General features: G+C 40.4%; 5 non-coding genes across 5 annotated transcripts; all 5 read right to left on the bottom strand.

The window, feature by feature from the left end:
• Positions 1-4,624: 4,624 nt before the first annotated feature.
• trnas-aga lies at positions 4,625-4,706 on the bottom strand. Its single transcript has one exon. It is a non-coding gene; the product is annotated as a tRNA-Ser (tRNA).
• A 936-nt stretch (positions 4,707-5,642) lies between these two features.
• Positions 5,643-5,724, bottom strand: trnas-aga. The gene has a single exon. It is a non-coding gene; the product is annotated as a tRNA-Ser (tRNA).
• Positions 5,725-6,205: 481 nt separating this feature from the next.
• trnas-aga lies at positions 6,206-6,287 on the bottom strand. The gene has a single exon. It is a non-coding gene; the product is annotated as a tRNA-Ser (tRNA).
• A 961-nt stretch (positions 6,288-7,248) lies between these two features.
• trnas-aga lies at positions 7,249-7,330 on the bottom strand. Its single transcript has one exon. It is a non-coding gene; the product is annotated as a tRNA-Ser (tRNA).
• A 478-nt stretch (positions 7,331-7,808) lies between these two features.
• trnas-aga lies at positions 7,809-7,890 on the bottom strand. The gene has a single exon. It is a non-coding gene; the product is annotated as a tRNA-Ser (tRNA).
• Between the last annotated feature and the right edge of the window lie 2,418 nt (positions 7,891-10,308).

Genomic DNA, 10,308 nt, shown 5'->3' on the forward strand with positions numbered 1-10,308 from the left:
ACATTAATTATGAGGGGGGGGGAAAAGGGTGTTTCTTACTAATTACAACCAATCAATATAAACGGTCAGGCCCAGCAACTCTTTTATAAATAAGGCACTGTTTTTCTGCAAACTCATTTGGTAGCCTACAATTCAGCTAAGATGTACTAATGGCAGTATGCAATCGAAGACCACACAGCTTAAATGGACAGCATTTAACCACAGAATTTAACAGCAGGCATTTCATTTTTCCTTTTGACTAATTATTCCCAGTAGTTATGAAGGCCTTCTACACACACCTGCAGTTCTTTATGAAATGGTGTCCCGTTATGAACATTAACAGTGACCAGATCAAAAATGGAGATGTATTGCCTTTAGCTTTGTTACTTACATTTGTATCTGATTGCAGTAGTACCTGCTAGAAATTGAGGTTTTATGAGCCTTACATGACTGTGGCTTGCAAAATTCAAGGAGTCTTCACATAGTATGCTGTCTTCATCAAATAAATTCTTAGATAAAGACATAAATGATCTAAAACTGGACATCCTTCTTTAAAACTTTAACCAGTTTATCAGGGAGACTACATTGGAACACAGACCATTAATGTCACATAATTAACAATACTTTTGATTTTCATGAAATATGAAATGTGTTCAGCAATAGAAGAATTTAGTTGAATGCATAAACCAATATAAAATCAAGCACCCTTAAGCGGACCTGAATTTTTTTTATCAACCTTGAATTTTCCACATTCACATCTAAGCATCTTTAGTGATTTCAAGAACCTATGGGAAAAGGTCTGAATAGAAATCTCTTTTGAGGCTTAAATAAAAACGTTAAGTGTTCCCTTAAAATGTACCAGCAGGTGGATCTTGCTGTATACATTCATTTTATTGCTGCCAGTCAACAATGGGACATTGGTACTTAAAGATATAGTTTAAGTATTAAGCAGCTGAATAGATTAGACTGTGTACTGAGTCACTGCGGCATTGGAGGGTGGAACTGCATAAAGAAAAACAACTTGTGAAAAGCTCATGGCCACGTTTAGCGTTAACCGTGCTACATAAGAATATTAGAAGTTTTTATGCTGCAAGATGGTGAAAATTTAACCAAATTAAGATAAAATAGCATTTTCAAAGTGTTACAGTCAGGTTGATAAGTATTTGGACAGTGACACAATTTTCATCATTTTGGCTCTGTACGCCACCACAATGGATTTGAAATGAAACAATCAAGATGTGATTTAAGTGTAGACTTTCAGCTTTAATTTAAGGGTTTTGTCAAAAATATTGTATGAACAATGTTGGAATTGCAACCATTTTTATATATAGCCCCCCCCATTTTAGGGGCTCAAAAGTAATTGGACAAACTAACATAATCATAAATTAAATTGTCATTTTAAATACTTGGTTGCAAATCCTGCCTGAAGTCTTGAACCCATAGACATCACCAGACGCTGGGTTTTTTCCCTGGTGATGCTCTGCCAGGCCTCTACTGCAGCTGTCTTCAGTTCCTGCTTGCTCATTTTGTCTTCAGTTTGCCTTCAAGTGAAATGCATGCTCAATTGGATTCAGGTCAGGTGATTGACTTGGCCATTGCAGAACATTCCACTTCTTTGCCTTAAAAAGGTCTTGGGTTGCTTTTGCGGTATTGTCTATCTGCACTGTGAAGCGCCGTCCAATGAGTTTTGAAGTAGTTGGCTGAATCTGAATAATATAGCCATATACACTTCAGAATTCATCCTGCTGCTTTTCTCAGCAGTCACATCATCAATAAATACAAGGGAACCAGTTCCAGTGGCAGCCATACATGCCCACGCCATAACACTACCTCCACCATGCTGCACAGATTAGGTGGTATGCCTTGGATAATGAGCAGTTCCTCCCCTTCTCCATACTCTTCTCTTCCCATCATTCTGGTACAAGTTAACCGTTGTCTCATCTGTCTATAGGATGTTGTTTCAGAACTGTACAGGCTTTTAAAGATGTTTTTTGGCAAACTCTAATCTGGTCTTCCTGTTTTTGAGGCTTACCAATGGTTTACACCATGTGATAAACCCTCTGTATTTACTCTGGTTAAGTCTTCTCTTGATTGTTGACTTTGACACCAATATGCCTACCTCCTGGAGGGTGTTCTTGATCTGGCCAACTGTTGTGAAGGGGTTTTTCTCCACCATGGAAGTCATCCACCACAGTTGTTTTCTGTGGTCTTCTGGGCCTTTTGGTGTTCCTGAGCTCACCAGTGCATTCTTTCTTTTTAAGAATGTACCAAATAGTTGATTTAGCCACACCTAATGTTTTTGCTATCTCTCTGATGGGTTTTGTTTCAGCCTAATGATGGCTTGCTTCACCGACAGTGACAGCTCTTTGGACTTCATATTGAGAGTTAACAGCAGCAGATTCCAAATGCAAATGCCACACTTGAAATCAATTCTAGACCATTTATCTGCTTACTTGTAAATGAAATAATGAGGGAATAACACATACCTGGGCATGCAACAGCTGAGTAGCCAATTGTCCAATTACCTTTGGTCCCTTAAAAAAAAGGGGGGGGGCACATATAAAAAGTTCTGTAATTCCTACACCGTTCACCCGATTTGGATAAATACGTTCACCCGATTTGGTAAATACCTTCAAATTAAAGCTGAATGTCTGCACTTTGAGCATATTCATTATTTAATTTCAACTCCAATATGCTGTGGTAGACAGCTAAAATAACAATAACTTTGTCAATATCCAAATATTTATGGACCTGACTGTATATTATATATATGCAGTGAAAGGAATAGGATGCCTTTTTAAATCATTACATCGGTAATCATATTTCCATTCTGAAACCGAACTAATCTCACATTCACTGGGTGATGGATCAAGGGGCAAAGGCTATTAACAGAAAGACAAATGTAACAAATATCATAATAATTATCTTTATGTTCTATTGTATTAATCAAATTTGAAATAAAGGCTTTTCTTTTGAGAATTCCTACATTTCTGATATTTAGTTTAGGAATATACAAAACATAAATTGGCATACACAACCTGAGAGAGCCAATTATAAAATATATAATCAGGTTTCGACATTCCAAAAAAATCTATGGAGTAAGGCAATGATTCATGCACCTGAAGCCCAAGGATTAATGAAGAGCATACAATTCAAACAGAACTGGTCACTAGGTTTGAGGACGCTTAAGCTATTCTTTCAAGATAACTGAAGAGGAATACTCCAGTCATACTGCAACTAATAAAATCATGTTCAAATTTCAAATTCCTTTAATCATTCTGAAAAATCCCTTTCAAGCAACTGGAGGGTGGTTCAGAACAGTTTATGTCAAATCAATTACAAGAAAATCTCCTGCTTCTTTATCCTGTATCATACATGCAGTTTGCCTTTTTCCAAATGAAATTCACATTCATATACTACAGAAGAACCATATTATTATTAAAACTAGGAAATGACTCATATACACAAAAGGTTAATCTCTCTGTAATAACATATCTGTGCAATGCACTGGCTAAAAGTCTTAGAGCTTCCAAACACACTGAAAAAATGTTTTAAAAAATTAAAATAAATAAATAAATCAATACGTTTGCTAAACTAACCAGTTACCCAACTCCCAAAATTGAAGATTAGGCTAATTTGCCTTTACCCAAATGGGGAACAGAACATTCTAAAATACTTTATATCTGCATGATTGTCCTCTGACAATTCAGGAGTGGGTACAAAAGCAGTCATGTGAGAGAAGTCATGGAAAACTGTTTTCTGCCAAGTTATCATCATTATCATCATCATCACCACCATACAGAACAGGGAAACTGAATTTTAGCTGTAATATACTTCAACTGGCATTCACACACACACACACACACACACCAAACAACGTGTGCAATATATACTACATGGCCAACAATATGTGGCCAGAAATATGTGGAACATCACACCCATATATGCTTGTTGAACATCCCATTCCAAAACCATGGGCATTACTATGGAGTTGGTCCCCCCCTCTGCTGCTATAGCAGCCTCCACTCTTCTGGGAAGGCTTTCACTAGACTTTGAAACATGGCTATGGGGATTCAGTTCCATTTGGCCGCAAGAGCAAAGGTCGGGAACTGATTTTGAGCAATAAGGCCTGGCTCGCAGTTGTCATTCCAATTCATCCCAAAGGTGTTTGACAGGATTGAGGTCAGGGCTTTATGCAGGCCAGTCAAGTTCTTCCACACCAAACTCAGCACATCATTTCTTGAAAGTAATTGCAAATGCAAATGTTTCTTAAATGTATTTTCAAATACATTTTGTAATTTAAATACTCAGTATTTGTAAATGCTGATTTTAAAATAATTGCTAAATAAGTATTTAAAAGTAATTGAAATTGTGTAAATAGGTATTTGACCCAGGTCTGACACATGGCTTTACTCATGTGATTTTCAGTTTGCAGTCCATTCAGTAATAATATTTAGCATTACAATATGATGGGAGAAAAAGGTTCCCACCCAAAGGTTTGGTTTATCATTCAGCTATAAGTACAGTACATAGCCAAATCGCTAGTGAAATATACAGTCTGTACCTGTACCCATGGTACATTTACAGTTTGAAAGACAGTCTTATCCAGAGACCTGCAAAGAAGTAGAGCATCAGGCTGTAACATCGTAGTCGGCAGGATTCGAACCTGCGCGGGGAGACCCCAATGGATTTCTAGTCCATCGCCTTAACCACTCGGCCACGACTACATTAGACAAACCCATACAAGCTGGTCTGAACTGGGGGTGGAAAGAGGACGATAAACAGCACTGGGAGGGTCACCCTGGTGTGGGAAAGCTTTATCGGCATGACGTACGTACATATATATCAAAAACATGAGCACAACAAACAATAAACATAAACAACTTTCTGTGTGTGTGTGTGGTATGTCTGCATGTTAGCTTGCGTAATGTCAGGTTTAAATTAAATAAAACAGTGAATACAATAATCTAAAAAATATCTCTCTCTCTTGCAAGATTAATAGATCGCTAGCTAGCTAGCAAGAGAAATAAATAGCCAGAAAGAAAGCCAGATACAGAGATCACTAGCTAGCTAGCTGTAAGAGCTTCTCTTAGTCTTATGTAATAGCTTCTCTTTCTCGCTAGCCAGCTAGCTAGCGATCTCTTACTGTCGTTAGCAACCAGCAGAGAACACTTGGCAACCACGCAGACAAGGCAGTCAAGTGGACACCAACTTCCACATCAAGGAACGTAACCGGAAACATAACCCCGGAAGGGAATAGATGGGATGAAATTTGTAGGGGGGATAAAATATATTGTGACAGCACCGCGGGGTCTTTGATCATGCCTCTGCTGGTGCGTGTCCTCGGCAGTGATCATGTTGTGTACGGCCGGTGTATCAGGAGAAGTTGGGAGAGGAGCTGGCCATGGCGCTACAGTAGGAACGGGCTGAGCACTGGGCAGTAGGTTGGATATATGTAGGTAACCCTCACACTCAACACCAGGCTTTACATATGTGATTTTCAAGTAGAGCACAGTTTGCTGTCCATTTTGTAATAACACAAACATTAGCTAGATATAACTTGAAATACACAGTTTGTACCTGTACCCACAATGCATTTACAGTTTGAAAGACACTCTTATTCAAAGAGACCTGCAACGTTGTACAGCATCAAAAGCTGGCAACGTAGTCGGCAGGATTCGCACCTGCGCGGGGAAACCCCAATGGATTTCTAGTCCATCGCCTTAACCACTCGGCCACGACTACACACAGACAACACATACAGGTTAGACATGCAGAGAACCGGGCTGTATCCATTAAAAAACTGTTATAATCACTGTTTTCTTACAATGTGTGTCTGTTCATAATTAATCAATATACCTTGGCAGTGATCTTGTTGTGTACGGCCAGCGCATCAGAAGTTGGGAGAGGAGCTGGCCATGGCGCTACAGTAGGAACGGGCTGAGCACTGGGCAGTAGGTAGGATATATGTAGGTAACCCTCACACTCAACACCAGGCTTAACATATGGGATTTTCAGGCACAGCACAGTTTGCTGTTCTTGCTGTAATAATATTTAGTATTAAACTATGATGGGAGAACTAGGTTTGCTACCACTCAGCTAAAACCTCCAGCTAGTTGGAACTTGAAATGTACAGTGTGTACTTGTACTCACAGTACATTTACAGTTTGAAAGACACTCTTATTCAAATCGAACAACAAAGCAGTTCAGCATGAAAATGAAATATCATAGTCGACAGGATTCAAACCTGCGTGAGGAAACCCCAATGGATTTCTATTCCATCGCCTTAACCACTCGGCCACAACTACATAAGAGAGGCCCACACAAGCTGGTCTGAACTGGGGGTGGAAAGAGTACGATAAACAGCACTGGGAGGGTCACCCTGGTGTGGTCAAGCTTTATCAGCATGACGTACGTACATATATATATATATATATATATCAAAAACATGAGTACGACAAACAATAAACATATGGAAAAAAAACAACTTTCTGTGTGTGTGTGTGTGGTATTTCTGCATGTTAGCTTGTGTAATGTCAGGTTTAAATTAAATAAAACAGTGAATACAATAATCTAAAAAATATCTCTCTCTCTTGCAAGATTAATAGATCGCTAGCTAGCTAGCAAGAGAAATAAATAGCCAGAAAGAAAGCCAGATACAGAGATCACTAGCTAGCTAGCTGTAAGAGCTTCTCTTTGTCTTATGTAATAGCTTCTCTTTCTCGCTAGCCAGCTAGCTAGCGATCTCTTACTGTCGTTAGCAACCAGCAGAGAACACTTGGCAACCACGCAGACAAGGCAGTCAAGTGGACACTAACTTCCACATCAAGGAACGTAACCGGAAACATAACCCCGGAAGGGAATAGGGGGGATGAAATTTGTAGGGGGGATAAAATATGTTGTGACAGCACCGCGGGGTCTTTGATCATGCCTCTGCTGGTGCGTGTCCTCGGCAGTGATCATGTTGTGTACGGCCGGTGTATCAGGAGAAGTTGGGAGAGGAGCTGGCCATAGCGCTACAGTAGGAACGGTCTGAGCACTGGGCAGTAGGTAGGATATATGTAGGTAACCCTCACACTCAACACCAGGCTTTACATATGTGATTTTCAAGTAGAGCACAGTTTGCTGTCCATTTTGTAATAACACAAACATTAGCTATATATAACTTGAAATACACAGTTTGTACCTGTACCCACAATGCATTTACAGTTTGAAAGACACTGTTATTCAAAGAGACCTCCAAAGTTGTACAGCATCAAAAGCTGGCAACGTAGTCGGCAGGATTCGAACCTGCGCGGGGAAACCCCAATGGATTTCTAGTCCATCGCCTTAACCACTCGGCCACGACTACACACAGACAACACATGCAGGTTAGACATGCAGAGAACTGGGCTGTATCCCTTAAAAACTGTTATAATCACTGTTTTCTTACAATGTGTGTCTGTTCATAATTAATCAATATACCTTGGCAGTGATCTTGTTGTGTACGGTCAGCGCATCAGAAGTTGGGAGAGGAGCTGGCCATGGCGCTACAGTAGGAACGGGCTGAGCACTGGGCAGTAGGTAGGATATATGTAGGTAACCCTCACACTCAACACCAGGCTTAACATATGTGATTTTCAGGCACAGCACAGTTTGCTGTTCTTGCTGTAATAATATAGTATTAAACTATGATGGGAGAACTAGGTTTGCTACCACTCAGCTAAAACCTCCAGCTAGTTGGAACTTGAAATGTACAGTGTGTACTTGTACTCACAGTACATTTACAGTTTGAAAGACACTCTTATTCAAATCGAACAACAAAGCAGTTCAGCATGAAAATGAAATATCGTAGTCGGCAGGATTCGAACCTGCGCGGGGAGACCCCAATGGATTTCTAGTCCATCGCCTTAACCACTCGGCCACGACTACATAAGAGCATCCCACACAAGCTGGTCTGAGCTGGGGGTGGAAAGAGGTCGATGAACAGCACTGGGAGGGTCACACTGGTGAAGCATCTGCACCACAACTCAAGGCTCCCCTTAGATTGAGTGCTGGACCAAGAACTGCACCTTTTCTTGTGAGAATAGGTCTGGGAGCAGGAGCCAATCACGAGGCCATCTGGCCCGACCCAGCAAGGGAAAGGAGCCTCCTGACTGGTGGATGGCTATTTGTGATGTGGGTGTCCTTTGGACAAGCTGACCCCAGTTTGCACTGCTGCAGTGAAGCCAAAGAAAGTGAAGAAGTGCAGGGACAGCAGGGTCTTCGGACAGTTTGGGCTCAGGTTTAGGCAGGGCCTCTGTCTGAGCTGTCTCTCACCTCCTCTGCTGGTTCTCCCTGTGTAGCACCTCCTGCGCTTCGCTGAGTCGATTGATGTAGGTGGTCCAGTCCATCTTGGCACATTTTGAACACTGTCCATGTTCCAGCACTGACTCTTTAGTGTGCTGGACACCCATGCAATTCAGGAAGAACTTGTGCATGTCATTGGAGGCGATTTTGGGATTACTGTGGGCCTACCAGGATAAGGTGGGAGAGGAGATAACCATGGAACTACAGGAGGTAGGATGTATGTAGGTGACCCTCGCTCAACACAAGGTTTACATATGTGATTTTCAAGCACAGCACAGTTTGCTGTTTTATATAAATATGATGGGAGAAACAGTTTCCACCGAGGTCAAAGGTTTGTTTTATTCAGCTGTAAGTTCAGTTCATAGCCAAGTCGCTCAAATCTGTTCGTTTAACGTTACTAAGTGTACATGCAATCAATGCGAGAGCTAGCTTGTCACCCAGCGGGGAAAATATGTACAGGCCTATAGCTACTATCTAGCTATAACCTGAAATATAGTTTGTATTTGTACCTATTCTAGCAGATGGATACACAATCAAGGTTAGACAGCTAGCAAACATTTGTTTCCTAAATAGTCGGCCTAAACTTTGTTGGCTAACCAACCGACCAACAGTGATTTACGAACGAGCTAGCTTGCTGTTAAGAGCACAGTGTAACACGACGACTGCATCATTACATTGCTTTGCAAAAGTAATTCCAGAACATTTTAGGCTACGTTTCAGGAGCTCTTTATGACTTCTTGATCTGTTCAACGATTTTTCCTCCATCGCTTTGTTAGTTAGCGTATTGATTTTTAGAGCTATAGCCAACTTAAATCTTTTCAACACGAGCAGATGCGAAAGGCATGAGGTAAACCATCTAACATGCAAATTAACTTCTTACCTTTAGCTAGCGATTAAACTAAATTGTATTATTATCCCATCATCTTTCTTCCAAACACCCAGACCGTAGCCTACCTGTGGCGTCTTCAAATCTTTGCGCGCTACTGTTCTGGGACTGGGAGCACTTATCTCATTGTTTGTTCAGGGACGCGTTCTCTCGCTTTTTTTTCACTCCAGAGGATATAGTCACTTAATTTATCAGAAGCAGCCAATGTGGATGCAGCAACTAATTCTCAATCTGGATTTTACCGTCATTCCATTCGATTCCGCTAGTATTTTCGGGTATCTCCGATCAAAAAATAAATAAATACATTAAATTAAATAGATTGGCTATGGGAGAAATTAATGGCTTTTTCATAATTCCTTTAAAACAATTTCTGACATTTGGACGTTTGTTTGTATATGAAAAAAGAATACTTGTCTTCACCCATTTTTTAATCATCTAAAAATTCAATGTAATTTAGAAAAGCTTTTTAAAAACCCCCTACTGAAATAGCCTACTCTACCACACACATAGACATGCGGGCGAATCTTGCCGGATTCTAGCAGTGACAAAGAAACATTTGTCGTAGGCTCAGTGTTCGAATTACGGGCGGATTTATTAAGACTTGGACCCCCCCGCCCCCCCCCCCCCCCCCCCCCCCCCCCCCCCCCCCCCCAAAACAGGTAAAAACAACAGGTCGGGGGTGTCGAAACATTTATATATCCTTCTTACCTGTAATCGTAAATATTACAATATATTTCCCATCAGTAGCGTCACCAACCCTTTCTTCCAAACCTAGACCTGTGGCGTCTTAAAATCTTTGTGCGCTTGTCTGTATTAATATTAATACTGCCAATGCAACATTCGAAATCATGCACGGGGGACTTTAAATCATAAAATGTTTTAATATCTAAAATGTAAAATACAACGAAATAACACAAAACAAACAAAGTTCTGACAGATAAAAATAAATCACATTTTTCTTGTTTTAGCTTTAGTCATATATGCAGAAAAAATAGTCTTCAGGAAAATGTTAAATCTTTAATGTTCATGTTAAAAAATAAATGATTCAGTACTGTGTGATCCAATAGAGCTACGAACAAGCTAGACTGTGAGTTACCCGTAATACCACACTTGTT

The sequence above is a fragment of the Anguilla anguilla genome, chromosome 10, assembly GCF_013347855.1.
Source record: "Anguilla anguilla isolate fAngAng1 chromosome 10, fAngAng1.pri, whole genome shotgun sequence".
NCBI lineage: Eukaryota > Metazoa > Chordata > Actinopteri > Anguilliformes > Anguillidae > Anguilla > Anguilla anguilla.